The sequence below is a fragment of the Pan paniscus genome, chromosome 11 (genome assembly GCF_029289425.2).
Source record: "Pan paniscus chromosome 11, NHGRI_mPanPan1-v2.0_pri, whole genome shotgun sequence".
Taxonomy (NCBI): domain Eukaryota; kingdom Metazoa; phylum Chordata; class Mammalia; order Primates; family Hominidae; genus Pan; species Pan paniscus.
Window position 1 is genome coordinate 16,079,100 of NC_073260.2, and position 18,997 is coordinate 16,098,096.

Here is an 18,997-nt window from a genome sequence, read left to right on the forward strand (position 1 = left end):
TGGACACCGTGCTGAGTGCCTTAGATATACGGTTGCAATGAATCCTTCTAACAACCCTACAATATGCAATACTATTAGTCTCACTTGGCAGATGAGTAAACTTAGACTAGAGAGATTGATTTTCCAAGATCACACAGCTAGTGTGCAGTGAATCTGGATCTTTACAGTGTGGCGCCTCTTCTCCCTCTGATACTTATGGGCATCCTACAAAACCCAGCTTTAATGATCTCATGTCATGTGCACGTGTAGTCTTCCCTAACACACTTAGGCAGGAAGATGACCCTGCCCTCAAGGGACTGAGAGACCAGGGAGGAGACAGACAGCTAAACAATTACAATCTAGTGCCATGAGAATACATATAGCTTAACAAGACTATGTTCAAGCCGAGGGAGCTTAGACCATGTGTCTGAGGCAGCCAAGGATCTCCAGAGAATATACTCTGAGCTGATTGATAAGGATGCCCAGGATTTTTTTCAGGAGGGTCAAGGAAGGTGTGAGTGGTCAGAGGTGGGGAGAGGGTTTAGAAAGGGATTTGCGGCCTGGCATCTGTCTCAGGAGACTCAGGCTCCTACACACCTGGGCATACTCTGGAAACAACAGTGCTGTAGTTCTGTGTGGCTGGAGGGTCACATTGGCCTGAAGGAGGGGCAAAGGGAAGGGCGTGCACCTTGAAGCTTAAGGCCAGATCACCAAGGCCTTTTCAGTTGAAATTGGGCTTTTACACTTTATTCTGTGAATGAAACAGAGCTGTTAAAATATTTGAGCCTGGTGTGTTAGAAAGATGAAAAGGGGCCCCAAGGGGGCTGTTGTGGGAAGTCCCTCCTCAACCCCTGGGCTGTTCAAGGCCCTCTGTCTTGGCACTGAGTGGTCAGGTCGTTTCTGCTCCAGGCTGGGAATTGTCTTAGGGCAAAGACATTGTCTCATTTGCCAGTGCATCCCTGCAGCCTGCAAACCCCCCGGTATACAGCAGGGACTGTATACTGGCAAGCAGAATGCTGGGCACCAAGAACTTGAGGCCAGGGACTGTAGAATAGAAAGCGAACCTTTAATTCTTCCCCAGCGCCGCCCCTGGCACAGAGCTGGTAGGTGTTCAGCCAAAGTCTGACCCAACCATAAGGAGGTCAGAGAGGTCCTGGGCCCAAACTCAATCCCAGGGAGGTTCATTATAGGCAGGTGAAGGAGAGGTGATTGTAGCAGCTTCTGTTCAGCGACTGCTGTGTGCCAGGATTCACACCTATTGTCTTATGCCATCTCCCCAACAGCTCCTAAATTGGAATTATTGTCCCAGTTTTCCTGATGAGGAAACTGAGGCTCAGAACGGTTCTTGGTAACTTGGCCAAGGTCACACAGCCAGCAAGTAGGTGGGCGGTGGCACAAGTCAAAGCCTACTGGCCTGCCCCTCCACCTCGGGAGGCAGTGCGACGCCTACTCCATTTGTGTGGCTGCTGGGGTTTGGGGGCATCCCGCACTGGGGTGCGGGGCCCGGGGAAGGCGGCTAGCCGCCGCGGCTCGGCGCAGCTCCCAGGTTCGGAAGTTACGAAGTTTCCGTGCATTTCGCTAGCCTCCCAGCGCAGCTCGTCTCCGCTCCGCCGCAGTTACGCCGCTAGCGCAGCGGGGCTCAGGTGCTGCAGCGGGCGGGGGCCTGGGGCCGGGAGGAAGGCGGGGACGCAGTTTACGTAAGCGTCCGCTCGCAGGTGCATAAGGCCGCCGGCGGCGAGTGCTCCCTGCGCGCTCCCAGGTGCGCACTTGGCGCAGGCGGCGGCACAGCACGGCGGCGGCGGGCGCTGGCCGGCGCTCTCAGGTGCGGCAGGACGCGCGTGGAGGGGGCGCGCGGCGAACGAGGGGGCGGGCTTTCCGTTCCCCAGCAGCCGCGGGGCCCGCCCCCTGGCCTGGCCAATGGGCGCGCTCGACGGTGTCACGTGCTCGCTGCCGCCGCTGCCGCCGCCGAAGCGGAGACCGGAGCCGCGAGCGCCACCAGGGCAGCAGCCGCCGCAGCCGCCGCCGCTGGGCAGAGGAGCCGGAGACGCGAGCGGGCGAGGTGGCGGCGGCGGCGGAGCGGGAGCCGGTACCGGGCGCGGGCAGAGCGCGGCGGCGCGGGTAGGCTCCGGCGGCGGGGCGGGCGCCTGCGCGGCGGGCCGTCCCGGGCGGGCGGCGGTTAAGGCGGCGGTTGAGGCGGTTGGCGGAGCCGGCCCGGGCCCCGCATTGTTTGTTGTGCGTCCTTAGCAGCGGCGGCGGCGGTGGCGGCCGAGGCGGAGAGCAGGGAGCAATCCCGGCCCCGCGGCTCCGGCATTGTGGCCGCCGCCGCCGCCGCTGCGGTGCCCCGGCCGCTTCGGGCAAGGGCAGCGGGCAGCCTTCCTCACCTTCGCGGGGACGGGGTCCCGGCCGATCAGGGGAGGGCGTGGGCAGGGTGGGGGGACGCGGTGCCGGGAGGTCTTCCGGGACGGAGGGCTCGGGGCTCAGGGCAGGTGTTGGAGGACATTGGGGGCAGGAGCTGGGGAGAGGCTTCGGGGGGCAGGCGGAGGGTGTGGGCAGATTTGGGGGTAAATAGGGGTGCAGAGGGATCCGGCCCAATGGAGGAGGAGAGCCTTCAGGCAGGTTTGGGGGGCCCCCTGGGCCAGACGAGTGCGAGATGGAGGACATTCCGGCCGGTGGGGGGGGCACTATATTGTGGGGTTCAAGAGGGAATGAGGGGGCTTTTGGGGAGGGCAGGGACGAGTGGGGTGGGAATGGAGGGAGAAGACTGGGGACTCGAGCAGGACTGGAAGGAGCGCTGCGTGCCAGGGGCAGGGAGTGGGGCGGGTATTAGGAAGGCCACCGGGACGCCCGTGAAGGGGAACGATGGAGGAGGGGGTCGGGGCAGGGGGAAGTGAGGGCAGGCAGGGAGCGCCTGAAAGGGAGGGAGGGGAGCAGGGTGCCTAGGCTTCTGGGGTGATAGGGAAATGAAGGGTAGGCCCAGGGGCTCCAGGAGACCTGCGAGGGGTGTGAGGGAGTGTGTGGCCAGGTGTATAGGGGAGCCTGCAGGGAGGCGGGAGGGGGTTGACATGTAAGGATAAAAAGGCAGGTATCTGGTGCTCAGGGGAGAGGAGTATGGGGTGGAAGGGGGAAGTTCACTGGGGCAGAGACTTAGTTTGAGGGCTTGCAGAGAGAGGTGGGGACAGTAGGAGAAAGGTGATGGGGATGGAGAGCAGGAGGTGTGTGGGGCATTTAAAGGATAGCGGGAGAAGTGCGTGAAATGGAGGGTGTTTATGCAGGAAGTATGGAAGAAGGTGGGATCAGCAAGAGAGGGAATTTTGAGGTAGGACGGAGGGTGAGGGGTTCTTGGCAAGTGTTGGAGGACATTAGGGGCAGGAACTGGGGGAGAGGGACAGGCGTGTGGGGTGGCGTGGAGTGTGTGAGGTGGAGGGCAAAAGGGGGTGGGGAAAGGGAAGTGTTCTTGGAGTGGCAGGTAAAGTGTGGGGACAAATGGAAGGAAAGATTTCTGAGGCAGGAAGTGTGGAGCGGTTGGGGAGGAGGAAGGTGGAGGGGGGGTGAGAACGAAATCAGTAGAGGGGGACAACGGGATAGACTGGAGGGGAAGGTAGCCAGGTCTGGAGTACAGTAGGTGGAGGGAGGGAAGCACAGGTTTGGGGCACTGAATTTTGTGCTGTAGGGAGAAGGGAGGTAGGGAGAAAGAAGGAAGGTAGACAGGCTATTTTGGGGTAGAGGATGTAGAAGAATGCTTAATACCTATAGTGGAGTAAGAGAAGGGCAAGGCAGAGGTGTATGTGGACATGTCTGTAACTAGAAAGGCATAGGTGATGGATTGGAGTGGTGGTGGTGGTGGGGGGGGAAATAGGATGCCCAGGTTTAGGGCAGGAAATGACTGCTTAAGTTGGAGAGAGCTAGGAACACAGGTTGCTTAAGAGAGTATGGAAGATCCAAGGAGTGGAAGTATGGGGAGAGATTGGAACACTTTGAGTTTGAGAGATGAAAGGGGCCAAGATTTTTAGGTCACTGAGAGTATAAGGAAGATCAGGCAGAGTGCAGAAGTTGGAAAAATAACTAAATGGAAAGGATTAAATTCCATACTGAGAGAAACTGGAGATTGAGGGGTGGGGGGACCTGGATCCTGGAATGATGTTAATGGAAAGTGGAGGACATTAAACTCAGTGTCATATCTGAAAGTTCATACTCCTAGGGTCAGAGAGATCGTTGAGCCTGCTTTTAATTCCAGAACCCAGTAAATGAGGAAGGGGGAAGGGGTAAGGGAGAGCTGAGTGCACATCCCCAAATTTGGAAGAGGTGTGTAGTGGGTATCATCCTAGCATATTGGTTTGACGAGCGGACAGAAGGGCCACACAGGGTCACGAGGAGCGCACCAAGAGTGAATGGAAATGGGATTGCAGCAGGTGCAGGGCAGATGTCTTTGTGAAACTGCAAGAGACCAGGCCCAGTGGCCAATAGCATTCAAGGGCTATGCATAAGAGAGGAAGAAAGGGATACCTTGGTGCAGTGTCTCAGATACCCTGGCGCTTTCTGGGTAATGGGTCAGTATTCAGGCAGCATGGGGTGATGTAATATCTGAGTCCCATGCTATAGGCAGACAGAAGTAATGCACACCTAGCTCCTAAAAGTGGCAGAATTGGAGCTTTCTGAGTCTTAACACTCTTTCAAGGCGTGAATAACTGATCTGGATTGTTGACTTTTTCTCCCAAATAGTTCAGGTAAAATTTAGTTGGAGGCTTTTGGATTCTCTGGTATTTTGATTTGAGTTGGGAAGTGTAATGTTAGCTTTATTGAGGAAAGACACTTATGGGTTGGGCGGACATATGGCCTTCAGCTTGCCAAACACATGGGAAGTAACCTTTAGGGGTTTGAACACAGACATTTATTTCAGTGCAAGTCTCATTCACTGTTCTGTGGCTTGTGTTAGATTCTTAGGGGTTTGAAAGGATTAAGCAAACTACTTTGAGACTGCTTCAGTAAGCAAGGTTTCCTAGAATCTTGGAAAACGATTTCCCTTTTGACAGTTGAAAATTAAGTCTTGTCAGATTTTGCTAAAAAATAAATTTCATCATGTTGCAGAAATAACTTCAATTATCACTCTGTGGGCTTCACGTAATGTGTAGTGTGGTACCTAGTATGATTTCAAATAAAAGGTTCGCTTTGGTAGCTTGGGAGCTTTCTGGGTTGATTAGTTTTCTTCTTTTGTCGATTTAGGAAGTATCTTAATGCAGCCATTGTATGTTTGAATAATAAGTTTGAGTGGAAGTGAGAATCTTGCCTAAACATAATGAGGGTGGAGCAGAACACCAAATTTTAAGTAATCGGAATCCATTAATATAAATATTAAAAAAATAAACTGGAAGCGAATGATTCGTAAAATCCAAATTTGAAGTGTGTCATGGCAGCAAAAGAATGCTCTGAAGGCATTACTGTAAGATTTTATTTTTGGAGGGAAAGATTTTTAGAGTATAATGTCCCTTCGATTGAAACTCTGAGTATTTTGAGATTTGATATATGTATACAATATAATTATAGGGAGCATGTCTGACCTCATTTGCTTTTTGGCAGAGAATTTGAGCAGTAGGATATAAGATGAATAGAGTGAGCTTTGAAAATTCTCTCCAACATAGCCATTGTTTCCTCCTTATATTTTTAAAGTCCATTGTGTTCATTTTACTGACTTGGGGTGCGCACTACTTTCTTGCTCAGAATACTCAATTCTGGTATAGTGTTCGGATTATATGTATTGTTCAGTGAAATTCTATGAATTGGGACAATTTGTAGGCACTTTAGATATCCTAAGTTTACGAACCAAGGAAAGCAGGTTATTTAGGCTTTGCAGGCTGAATAATTGGGTTCTGGTTTTATTTTCGCTGGTGACTTGCTGGACAAGATATTTAATCCCTTTGTGCTGGTTTCTTCTCTAGAAATCTGATTCTATCCATCTCCCATGAGAATCAAGGTGGTTTATATAAAACAAGTTTAAGTCTTTCGGGAAGACTGGAGCTACGTAAATACGGGGATAGATGTTACTTAGTTTCTTTTTTCTCCCCTGTGGTTTTTAGACTGGTCAAATGTTAGTACTTCATAATTTGCCATTAGGTGGATTAATTTGTTGTGTGAAAGTTGGATAGAGATGAAACTTATGTGAATATCAGAGACGTCTGCAAATTGAAGTTTGTTCATTCTTTGCTGTCTGCTTACCTTTCCAATTTCTCAGCTAAGTGTTAGTGCTGGTTTGAATTCTTCAGCCTGAGCAGAAGCTTGTGAGAGACATTGGGTTCTAGCTATAGCCCAAGATTGTTTCTAAGCAGGAATTTCCAGAGACAGAGGCCTTCTTTGGCTCAGTGAATTCAATTCTTTTTTTGTGGGGGGGACGGAGTGGCGCTCTGTCGCCAGGCTGGAGTGCAGTAGCACAATCTCGGCTCACTGCAAACTCTGCCTCCCGGGTTCAAGTGATTCTCCTGCCCCAGCCTCCCGAGTAGCTAGGACTACAGGTGCCCGCCACCACGCCCAGCTAATGTTTTGTATTTTTAGTAGAGGTGCGGTTTCACCATGTTGGCCAGGACGGTCTCGATCTCTTGACCTCGTGATCCATCCGCATCGGCCTCCCAAAGTGCTGGGATTACAGGCGTGAGCCATCGCGCCCAGCCAAATTCAATTCTTATATCAGAAATAATAAACATAATACATTTTCCTATGTATTTTGCAGAAAATTGATTACTGACTGAGTGACTGGAATAGAAAAATAGAGCTATCCCTTCTGCTAGTGACATCAAGCTTCCTTGTTCTGATTTACTGAATACTCCTTCCTTTTTCAAGTTTTAGTTATCAGATAATTACCCATCATTTGGTATTTCCATATGCATTGACAGGTAATGCTCTATTTGAGGGGGAATGATTTTTAAATGCTTTCTTAATGTTGTGTTTGGTTTACAAGTTGTAAAGAGCCTTCCAGGTGTTGGTCATGATTGACACAGCAAAAATGTAAATAGCAAATTGCCTTTTTTTTTTTTTTTTTTTTGAGACAGGGTCTTGCTCTGTGGCCCAGGCTGGAGTGTGGTGGTGTGATCATAGCTCATTGTAACCTTGAACTCCAGAGCTCAAGTGATCCTCCCGCCTTAGCATCTCGAGTAGCTGGGACTACAGGCATGTGCCACCACATCTGGCTATTTTTTTACTTTTAGTAGAGACCAGGTCTCAAGGTCTTGCTGTGTTGCCCAGGCTGATCTTGGACTTCTGGGCTCAAGCGATCCTCCTGTCTCAGCATAGGTTGCTTTATTACACATTAATTTGCCTTGAGCTTGGTAATACCCAGCTCCGATAGTGATCTTTCTTTGCTACGTGATCTACTCTAATAGTTTACTCTCTTAGGTAACATGTTTGGACACTGTTACCCATTTTACTGCTTTTCTGTTTTCATTTGTTTTGCATAGGTCCTTTTATTGGAAGATTGGTTGTTTTTCAAAATTCGTTTAGCTACAGAAACTGTTTCTGACTAGTAATTCTAAGAGGCTAGTGAATCGAGTCTAATTTTAGAAAACTTTATTGAGAGATGTAAGTTTAATGTATGTGTCAGTTAAAATAGAAGTAAAGTAAATAAGGCCAGATTAATGGTGATGTAGATAATTAGGTGATTTGAGCCTGAAAGTTGTGTTAATCTTTAATATAGCTTTTAGTTCTTGCATTGAATAGTGAGGTGACCAAATGACCTGATTTGTAACTTTCATGTCTAATTTGAATTATTTCTTGTCCTAAGGGTCCATTAAGTGCATCCTATTTGAGAAGTATAGTGCCTGCCTCACAACAGACTCTCCACATGTGCGTGTGGCTGAATGAAGCAGTCCTAAATTTTATTTGGTATTCAGATTCTCTTAACTTCTGACATAACTAGCGCTGTGTAAAACATCTGCTTTCTTTAGTTAACTTTAGCATAACTTGAAAGGGTACAGTTGATTACATCAATAATAAAATCACAGCCTTGCATTGTGTGACTTCATGGTTCATTTCCACTTGAAAAGTGAGAATTCTGCAGCAGGTTGTGTAATAAATTCTGAGGCATTTCTGGGTCATGGGTAAGATGTTTCTTACTGCACCTGCAGAATTTCCTGTTCTTTGCAGTTTTCCAGGTGCCAGGATTTTTCACAATATCCTATTGGGCAGATCAGCATTTTGTTTATGATTTTAATTTAACCAATATAGTGCTGTTGACATGTAGTGACTAGTAATTGTCCTAAAGGGCTCTGTCTCGATTTTTTTCTTACCATGCTTGTTTTAGTATGCCATTATTAAGCCCGTTTTGCCAGTTAATTCAGTAAGCATAAATTGACATTTAGGCTCAAAGGTGTGTTTTGTACCAGACCTAAGATTTCTTAGTATGCTTCAATAATACTGGTTTGAGTAAAGAATAGATCCTTCTCTAGATATATTGGCCCTTAATATGAAAATGGAGTTTGTAACTGGTTACTTATGTTTAGTCAGCCTAAATGGAAATCAGTACAATTTAAGACAGCTAGGTAGTGATCTAATAAATAAGTGGTTGGTTTGTAAAAGTTAAGATGGAGGCAGTTCATTTTTAAGATGTTTATAGTTCAAGTAAATCTGAAACTCATTAAACATTGCATCTAATCATAGGCTTCTGTACAGCTTAGGCAACCTAAATTTTAACCTAATGAAGTTTTGGATACTGGGTAACTCTTGAGTTAAATAATTCTGAATAACTCACAAAGGCAGTGAACTAGAGGGGGAAAGTGTTGCAGTTTTGATGATTAAAAGCTGGAGAGAATAAAATCTCAAGACTTTGGTGTGAATATTTTCGGTTGTTTTTGAAGTAAGCTGTGAATGAGCTTATAATGCCAGGGTTAGCATAGAAGAACAGATAGCAAACATCGTGATGAGGCTTTTAAAAATACGGTATCTTAAAAATAAGTACTAACTGTGATTTTTTTGTTCTGCCAGTTTTGTGGTAAATGTTTTAGAACTATACAAAATTGACTTTTGAAGTTGGTCAGTATTATTGTTCCTTTATTTCTAGAGCTCAGAGTTCATATACCTGAACTTTGGTCCCTGTGATGGCTGTATAGTGTAGGTGAACAATGGAATATTACATTTAGGGAAATGGAGGCACAAGGAGTTCACTTTAGAGCAGAGATTGGCAGACTATCAGATCACTGAGAAGTTGTATATCAAATTCATGTTAGTTTCTGAATTTGGCAAGGAAGATTGATGGCTGAGCAAATTTGAAATCTGCCTCTTTTAATCAAGCTGTTGAGTACACAAGTCTTTTCATGGACTGAATGGGATAATGCTTAGTCCTCCCAGGAAGCTCAGAGTCCCAGGATTATGAGATAGTAATGAATCTGAGAAAAAGTACTGGCACTGGGTGGAGTATGGGTATGCACACAGTGCCTGGTGTGCAAACTTAATTGCTGTATTAGAAGAATGTTTTTGGTACTATAAGATTTAGCTATGAGATCTGATCCTATTTACTAGTTGTAGATCTCTCTCCTTAAGTCTGAAATAGGAATAATACTCCTAATTTACAGAGTTATATTGAAGATTAAAGAAGATAAGAAAATTGTTTGGAAGCTATAAAGCATTTTTTTTTTTTTTTGGAAGTGAGCAGAAATTAAGGGCAGGCTTTGAAGTGATAGACTCAAAAGGACCTGGATTTTTATTTTTCATTTTTCATCATGGACTTTTCAGATGTATATGAGTGGAAACAGTACAGTAAATTTCCATATAGCCATCAATCAGCTTCACCAATTATCAGCATTTTGCTGCTCAGCCCTCACTCACAATTGCATTTTACTTTTTTTTTTTTTTTTGGTAGGGAATTTACAGCCAATCTTAGATATCATATACTTTGATCCATAAATACTTCAGTATATATTTCTGACTGATAAGAACCAAAAAAACCACGTAACCACAACATTATTTTAACCCCCTAAATTAACAATAATTCCTTATCTTCTGCACAGAAGGACGTGGATTTAAAACATACCTCTTAGAAACCACTTACCAGCTTTGTGAGTTAAGCATATTATTTACTCTCTCTGAGCTTCTGGTTCCTTATCTGTAACATAAAGATAATGCCTCATGAAGTTATTTTGTGCTTAAATGAAATAACATGTAAAATGTCTTAACACAAAGGTTCTTGGCAAGTGGTCCAGCCTCTCTTCTGAGCCTCCTGTGACATGTGAATTAGAATTATGGGCTGCTTTCCTCCCTTCTTTAGTATCACAAAGAGTAACAGTACTCTGGAATTATTGCCCACTAGCCTAGTGAAATTTCTCTTCATTGGGCTATTTGACTCTTCTAGTGAAATTCTATTAACAGCTGAAATGATGTCTCTCTCTCTCCTGCAACATCATTATTCCCCTGTCTACTGGCTCATTCCAGTTGGCACACACATACTATATTTCATCTATTTTTTTTAAACAACCATTTCTTGACCACAGTGCCTTTTTTAGCTGCTACCCAATTTCTCTGCTCCCCTTTACAGCAAAACTTCTTGAAAAAGTGTCTTCTGTTCATCTTTCGTTCTCATGTTCTCTCCGGAAACCACTCTAGTGAGATTTTTATCCCCACCACTCTACTGAAACTGTACCTGTCAAGACTACGAAGTTTATTTCTTATTTGACCTATTAGCTGTGTTTGGCACAAATAGGTGCTTCCTTTTGTGAAACACTTTCTGCTTTGGTTTCTAGGATACCAGATTGCTGGTTTTTCTACCTACTTGGCTTCATAGTCTCTTTTTTGGTTCTTCCTTATTACACCTACCTCTTAATATTGGACTGCCTCATGGGATCTCTGTTGTTGTTGTTGTTGTTGTTGTTTTGTGAGACAGAGTTTCACTCTTGTTGCCCAGGCTGGAGTGCAATGGCGTGATCTTGGCTTACCGCAACCTCCGCTGCCCGGGTTCAAGCAATTCTGCTGCCTCAGCCTCCTGAGTATCTGGGATTACAGGCATGCGCCACCACGCCCAGCTAATTTTTTGTATTTTTTAGTAGAGACGGGGTTTCTCCATGTTGGTCAGGCTGGTCTCGAACTCCGGACCTCAGGTGATCCACCTGCCTCGGCCTCCCAGAGTGCTGGGATTACAGGCGTGAGCCATTGCGCCTGGCTGACTCTCAAATTTTTATCTCTAGCCTGGAACTCCAGGCTTGTGTATGCTACTGCCTACCTGACATCTCCTCTTATATCTTCTATCCTTATTTCAAATTGAACTTACCCTGTCTCCTCTTCCCCGTGTCCCTTTTATAATCTTCCATATCTCAGTAAATAGCAGCTTCATCTTTCCATTTTCTCAGGTCAAAACCTGGAGACATTCTTGACTCTTCTCACACATTACATCTGATCCCTTAGGAAATCTTAGCAGCTCTGTTTAAAATATATCCAGAATCTGACCACTTCTCATCACTTGCACTGGCATAAGCCTACATTACCTTCTCCAAATTATTGCAGTAATCCCCCCCTTTTTTTTTTTTTTTTTTTGCCCTTTCCTCCTTATAGTCTATTCTTAATACAGTAACAAGAATGATCCTTTAAAAAAGATAAGTCAGATTTTGTCTTCTCTGGTCAAAACCCTCTAGTGATTGCCCATCTTGCTCAGAGTAAAACACAAAGTCCTATCAAGTCCTTCTGTGATCGAATGCCTTCTTTGCTGTCTGACCTCATCATCTCTTACTCTTCTTTTTGCTTACTCCATTCTGGCCACAATGGTCTTCTTACGGATTCTTTTTTTTTTTTTTTTTTGAGACGGAGTCTCGCTCTGTCACCCAGGCTGGAGTGCAGTGGCCCGATCTTGGCTCACTGCAAGCTCTGCCTCCGGGGTTCACACCATTCTCCTGCCTCAGCCTCCTGAGTAGCTGGGACGACAGGCGCCTGCCACCATGCCTGGCTAATTTTTTTGTATTTTTAATAGAGACAGGGTTTCACTGTGTTAGCCAGGATGGTCTCGATCTCCTGACCTCGTGATCCGCCCACCTTGGCCTCCCAAAGTGCTGGGATTACAGGCGTGAGCCACCACGCCTGGCCTTCTTGCAGATTCTTTAACATACCAGGCATATTTCTGTCTCAGGTCCTTTGCACTTGTTGTTTACCCTATCCAGAATGCAGTTTTTCAGACATTTGCTTGGCTCCATCTTGTCTCTCATTTTCAGTGAGGCCTTCTCTTACCACCCTATTAAAATGGCAGCTCCTCCATTTCTGGTTCTCCTTACCCAACCTTTCCCATCCTCTTTTTCTCCATACCACTTTAAACCATTTCACTTATGATATATTTTGCTTATATTGTTTATTGCCTTTTTTTCTCCACCTGATATAAGCTCCATGAAAGCAAGGATTTTTGTTGGTTTTGTTTTCTGTAGATTTCAAGCACCTAGTAGAACAGTGCCTGGCCTTTAGTAGGAACCCGAGTATTTGAATGAACTATTTTATTAATTGTAGTCTATACTTGGAAAAGGTTTAATTTTTTTAATGTTTTAATTTCAGTTTTTCTTTGGAATATTATGCACCTTGAAGTCGTCTTTTTGCTGTATTTCTGTTTTTCTTCATGAGTATCCTTATTAATTTATTCATCTTGAGTCCTTATTAAGCACTGTGCTGGTTGCATGGGGATATACAAAGATATAGATATAATAATTCTATACAATTTTGTAAATATATATACATAAATTATGCATAAATAAATATATATCTTTTATATAAGTTATATATATATAAAATTATTATTATTTTTTTGAGACAGGGTCTTGTTCTGTTGCCCAGGCTGGAGTGCAGTGGTGTGATCACGGCTCACTGCAGCCTCAAGCTCCTAGGCTCAACCAATCCTCCCACTTCAGTCTGCTGAGTAGCTAGGACTACAGACATGTGCCACCATGCCTGGCTAATTAAAAAAAAATTATTTTGTAGAGACAAGTCTTGCTGTGTTGCCCCGGTTGGTCTTGAACTGCTGGGCTCAAGCCATCCTCCTGCCTGGGTATCCCAAAGCCCTGGGATTACAGGCATGAGCCACTGTGCCCAGCCAGAGATAAAGTATTCATGGACTCTGACTTTTATACTTTTATGAGCTTACAGTCTATTAGGGGAGTTGATAGTATGGGATGTGTGTGTGTGTGTGTGTGTGTGTGTGTGTGTGTTTGTGTGTTTTAAAAAGGTAAGTACCTAAGAGAGAGTGATCCAGAATTCAGAAGAACAAGAAATTATTTCTAGTGGAGGGGAATAATAGAGCGATTTCAGCGAGGGTGTGTGTAGTGTGTAGTATCAGCCATGGAAAACAAATAGAACTGGATTATGAGAAAAATGGAAAAGAGAATTCCATATGGAGGGAATAGCATTAGCAAAATAAGAATGCTCAAGATTTGTATGGAAAATAAGTGGTTCATTTTGTTGACGATACGATATATGAAAGGAATTAGCAGAGCGTAAGTTTGGAGAGGAATGTTGGAGCTACTGATAGAAGGATTTGAATGCAGGAATAAGGAATTCAAGCCTTACTCTGTTTGAAAGCCCCAGTGATAAAGGACATTATCAGGACTATCTTTATGAGTTTGACAATGTTACGTGGAAAGACAGACTGAAATAAATACGACTGGTCCTCGAATAATGTTTCATTCAATGTTGTTTCATTATAATGTTGACCAAAAAAAAAAAAAAAAAGATTCCTGGCTGGAGCCACTGTCTACATGGAGTTTTCACGTTCTCCCCATGTCTGTGTGGGTTTTCTCTGGGTGCTCTGGTTTCCTCCATATCTGAAGGATGAGCAGTTTAGGTTAATTGGTCTGTCTAAATGGTCCCAGGATGAGTGAGTGAGGGTGTGTGTGTGAGTGTGCACTGTGACGGAATGGTGTTCTGTCTAGGATTGATGCCCACCTTGTGCCCTGAGTTGATGGGATAGGCTCTGGCCATCTGCATTCTTGAACTGGAATAATTAAGTAGTCATCTTGTTTTTTATTAACTTTTCTTACATATATATATAGCTCACATTTATTTCAGTGTTTAATATTACAAGCGTTTTGGTTTTTATTTAGAAGTTTGGTGATGTTTTTGTGACAAGAAGAACTTAACTGTTGTATATATCAATTAGCCTATGATAAATTGGTTTTATTATATGTTATTTCCCCTAACGTCGCAGTTTCCAAGAACCTATCAAGTACATTAAATGACAACTTACTGTACACTGATTAAAATGCTATTGTAATAATTTGGGGGGAAAGCAATAAAGGTAGTGGAAATAGGTATAGGTAGTGGAAGTAGGTATATATATAATCTCAGCATTTTGGGACACCAAGGCGGAGGATCAGTTGAGCTCAGGAGTTCGAGACCAACCTGGACAACATAATGAGACCACATCTTTATAGAAAAAAAGTAGCTGGGTGTGGTGGTGCTTGCCTGTAGTCTCAGTTACTTGGGAGCCTGAGGTTGGAGGATTGCTTGAACCCAAGAGGTTAAAGCCGTAGTGAGCTATGATCATGCCACTGCACTCCACTCTAGGCAACAGAGCAAGACTAGCAAAAAAAAAAAAAAAAAAAAAAAAGAAGAAAGAAAGGATGTCTTGAAACTGTTGCAACTTGGTAACTACTGGATGTGAGGGCTGAGCGACAAGCCTGACAACTACAGGGTTTCAAGCCTACTTGATTGGCAGCCTGGGGTTCCCTCAGTATAAGCAGGGAGCCCAAGAGCAGTGAGATCAGGAGGAAAATTTGTTTGGTTTTGGTATAACGTTTGCAGGTGTGATGGTTATATACAGGTGATGATGATTCTGATAAAAAGAAAATTAGTATTCTCTTTAGAAAGGATGTGCATCTGTTGCTTTCGTGCCTTCATTTTGATATAGCTAACTCCCAGAAAGAGAAGTAAGACTCAGTTGCTGGATCTATTGCTGGCATCAGAATCTAGATAATTGATTTGGAAAACTTTGACACAGTACCTGAATTTTTCTTTTCATCTGTAAGTAGCTCAACACTTTTCGCTAAGTTTGTTAGATAAGTTGCTCTGGTTGTAAAAACACTATGTATTCTCAGTAGCTTGATACAACTTACAGGTTATCCTTTGAAATCTCCTTTACTGCTGCTTCATTGGCTATGGATATCTAAGCAGTGCCTTTCTTACATCTTTGAAGAAAACAGATGAGCAGTTGAGTGTTCCCAACTAGTAACCTTGATCACCTTGAGATGAAGGCAGTGTTTATTTGAATTAAAAGGTTTGCATGCTTTTGCCATACCATACTCCTGTTTTTCCCCTTAGGACATAGAGCCACATTGGAAGAGGACAAGCCTTTTAACCTAATTAGTGGTAGTTAAGATGTTAGTTGCCAAAACATTTCTTTAACAGCCTACATTTAACAAAATACCAGAAGATATCAGAGGATGTAGCTTTCTATGCCAGGCAGATTCAAGAACAGTGTAAGGTTCTTTTAGATTTATAGCATTTTCAGAGCCCTGTAGCAGGAGGTGTTTTTAACCCAAAGATGATAGGCAAAAAAATTATTTGCAAAATGATATTGATAATTGTGTACACTTTTTATTTATAGGCTAATGATGTATGATATTTATATTTTTATATTTAATGCATTTTCTAATAGTTGAAAAAAGACATGATGAGTTTGTTAAAAACTTGCAATTCACCGGCTACGTTTAGAAGGGTGACCTTGAACTTATCACATTAGTCGTCCTTTATTAAGTCTTTTTTCTTTGCCCTTAGATAATATTGTCAGTGAACATTATTTTGGCACTGTCATTATAGAGCCTTTTGTTTTCCATTAAATAGGAGTCAGTAGGACCCAACTGTCCTGAAATGAGAAAATTTTCCTATTTAGGATAATTTATATTTTTCACCTCACCGGAGGTGTGATGGCTTTTAGTTTTTCAGATTTGGAATATATTGTAAATTTTTTTTAAATCTGGGCAATTTTATTTCACATGATTGGTTTGCTAAGAATATAAAGTTTTACCCTTGTGAGAAACCTGCGAGATCCTTTTAGTCCTGCTTTGTTCCAGAGAGGTTAAGGCACTAGTTGAAAATCACACACCCAACTAGTGGCAGAGTTGGGGCAAGAGGTAGATTTCTTTCTTGTTCTTTCTTTTTTTTTTTTTTTTTGAGACGGAGTCTCACGTGATCAGGCTGGAGTGCAGTGGCGCCATCTGGGTTCACTGCAGGCTCCGCCTCCTGGGTTCATGCCATTCTTCTGCCTCAGCCTCCCGAGGAGCTGGGACTACAGGTGCCCGCCACCACGCCCGGCTAAGTTTTTGTGTTTTTAGTAGAGATGGGGTTTCACTGTGTTAGCCAGGCTGGTCTCGATCTCCTGACTGGCAAGAGGTAGATTTCTTGACCTTCAGTCTTGGGCTGCTTTCACCATGTCAGGCTGCTGTTTAGAAATGTGTACCAGGAAATCTTAAATGAACGTAGCTGAGTTGGTCACTAACCAGCTTAGTTGGTTGGTCATTATTGGGTGTTATTACACCTAATAATGTTCAATTGGAATAATTAAGATTTTTTTCCCCCTCGTTCCTTCTGAAAACGTTTTTTTAAAAGGCTAACCATTTTAAACTGAACTATTCAGTTTAAATGAAACATTCACAATGTTGAGCAACCACCACTTTATGTAGTTCCAAAACATTTTCATCACTTCAAAATAAAACCCCTTACCCATTATGCAGTTTGAAAAGTTTTTAAGCCATTAGAATAAAAATCTTTGCTGTGACAAGTAAGGTCGACTAGGGCAAGTTTGTATTACAGGTCACTCCTAGTGCTTTGTTGCCTGCTTCCGATTTGCCAGTGAGAAACAGAGTATCCTTCTTATGCTATTTAATAGTGATATTACAAACAGCAGCAACATCAAAAAAGAATGTGTCAGGCACATAATGAATAATAATGCTGATAACAGGCATGCGTTGTGCATATTATTGTTAATCTTCACACTAGCCTTTCAAAGTGGTTACTGTATTTCTAATGAGAAAATGAAGGCTTGTTCAGTAACTCTAGAATCACTTAGCTGATAAGTGGTCAATCTGGGATTCAAATCCATATCTATTTGGCTTGAAAAGTTGGGTGTTCTTGTCACTAAATTTGGGAATGAGCAGGCAAAAAGAAACACATGGAAGGAATCATCTCGTTTGAGGGATTCAGTACTCTCTTAGCAGTACAGTGTGTAAGGGAAGGGGATTTGAGTTTGTTAGTCCTGTTGGTGTTTGTTAGTTGCCACTTTATCCTGTCCCACTATGATTTGTATGCACAGGAGGAAAAACAAAATAGGAAATAATCTTTGGAACTCTTTATGGACATTATCATGAACAATTAGAAGAAATGGCAATGTAGCTTCTGACATTTGTTCTTAGAAATTATCTGTTTCTTTTTTTCTTCTCTTTCAATGAGTCTTTATATGATTTTATTTTAAATTCATAAATTGATTCGCTTGAGTGGTTTAGTCTGAGCAGTATTGGAACTTGATTGATTTCCCATTTTAAGATCCTTTTAAAAAGTGGTGATTCAATTCCAGTGAAGCATAACTCAAATTGTGTGTATTGAAGACTTTTGTAATTACATTTTTGCCCCTATTAAAAAACTTTATTTTAGCTTTTTTAAAGTTTGAAAGAACTTTTGGTAAGCCAGTTGTCAGTCATTCCTTTGAAAGCCCCTAGTAAGTCACCTCATAAACCTTGTCACTTTTCTACTGTGTTTTGGCCCGAATCATGTTACTTCCCTTCAGTAATAGGCCCTGGGGTAATATGTTCAAATATGCTGGCTTTGGGTAAAAAGGATGGTATCATGTAAAATACAGCTCTCTGGCTACTTTGGACAAAGAGATTTTTTTAAGGTTATGTGAGCATAACAAGAATATAAGGTATAGCAATAGCAGCCATCTACAAATGTCTTGAGTGTGTGTATTGATAGTTATCCAAAGAAGTATAGATTTTTGACAGTGACCTTGTGACTTTCGCTAATATCTAAATACTAGGTACTTCCATAAATGGATTTTAAGCTTTTAAAAACTTTTATTTAAAAGTTTTAAAATGCCCTTGTAGCTTGGCTCAAATATTACACATTACTTTTCTGTTTTGACCTAGTGGTGACATTTCATTCTCTCTGAAACCAGCAGAAATGTACTGTGAAGAGTACAGGCTCTGGAGTTGGTCAGATTTGTTTTCAAGTCTTTGTCACTTACTAGCTGTAAGACCTTTCCTCTTTTAAAATGAATGTCTTATGTTACAGCTCTGTGGCGTTAGAGGTGATGTCTCTAAAGGGCTCAGCACAGTGTCTGGCACATAGTGAATTGTGTTCAAATGGTCCATGTTATAAGAAGAAGTCTAAATTTTGATAGCCTAGCCAACATCACGGTGCAAATACAGGAAAACCTCATCTGTATACTGTCCTGCAATCAGCACATTTCTTCTTGGATTTGTGTTTTGTTTGTGTGTTGAAGTGCCATGTGTCAGTTTTCACCATTTCCTGCAACTTTTCCTTTTTCTCAGAAATGCCTGGCAAATACCTTCATTGGGTATTGTATAATTGAGCTAAAAAAAAAAAAAAAAGATGGTGCTATGGCAAGCTAATGATGAGGGATTTGCTCCCTTATAGCAATCCCTTTCAGTTCGGTATTCCTGTGTAGCAGGTTAACAGGTGCTTACCACCCTTAGAGATGTCAGCTGGCCGAATGCCCAAGCTTATGCCAAAGAAGGGAGCTTTTGTTGTCTGGAATGAAAAGTATACAATGCCTACTAAATGCTTATAGTGTATTTCATGATGATTGTTAATGTTAAAGCATGAAAAGCTATATCTTAGCCTAATAATTTTACTCATTACTTCCCCATTATTTGCATTGTTTCTCTTGTTCTGTTTAGAAAGACATACAAAGGCCTTTTACACTGTAACTGTAAGGTTGAGGTTGTGATGAATTGCAATCTAAGAATATTAGCTATGGAGGGGACTTTGGAGATCAGCTATACTAACCCTCTTATCTTGTACATGAAAAAGCTGGCTGAGAGAAGTTGTGACTCACTCAGGGACATAG

General features: G+C 43.0%; 1 protein-coding gene across 1 annotated transcript in view; it reads left to right on the forward strand.

The window, feature by feature from the left end:
• Positions 1-1,961: 1,961 nt before the first annotated feature.
• STRBP (spermatid perinuclear RNA binding protein) overlaps positions 1,962-18,997 on the forward strand; it is a 158,540-nt gene continuing 141,504 nt past the window's right edge. Inside the window, exon 1 of the mRNA XM_034929009.2 lies at positions 1,962-2,097. The gene's annotated coding sequence lies outside the window, so the exon portion shown is untranslated. The remainder of the gene's footprint in view (positions 2,098-18,997) is intronic.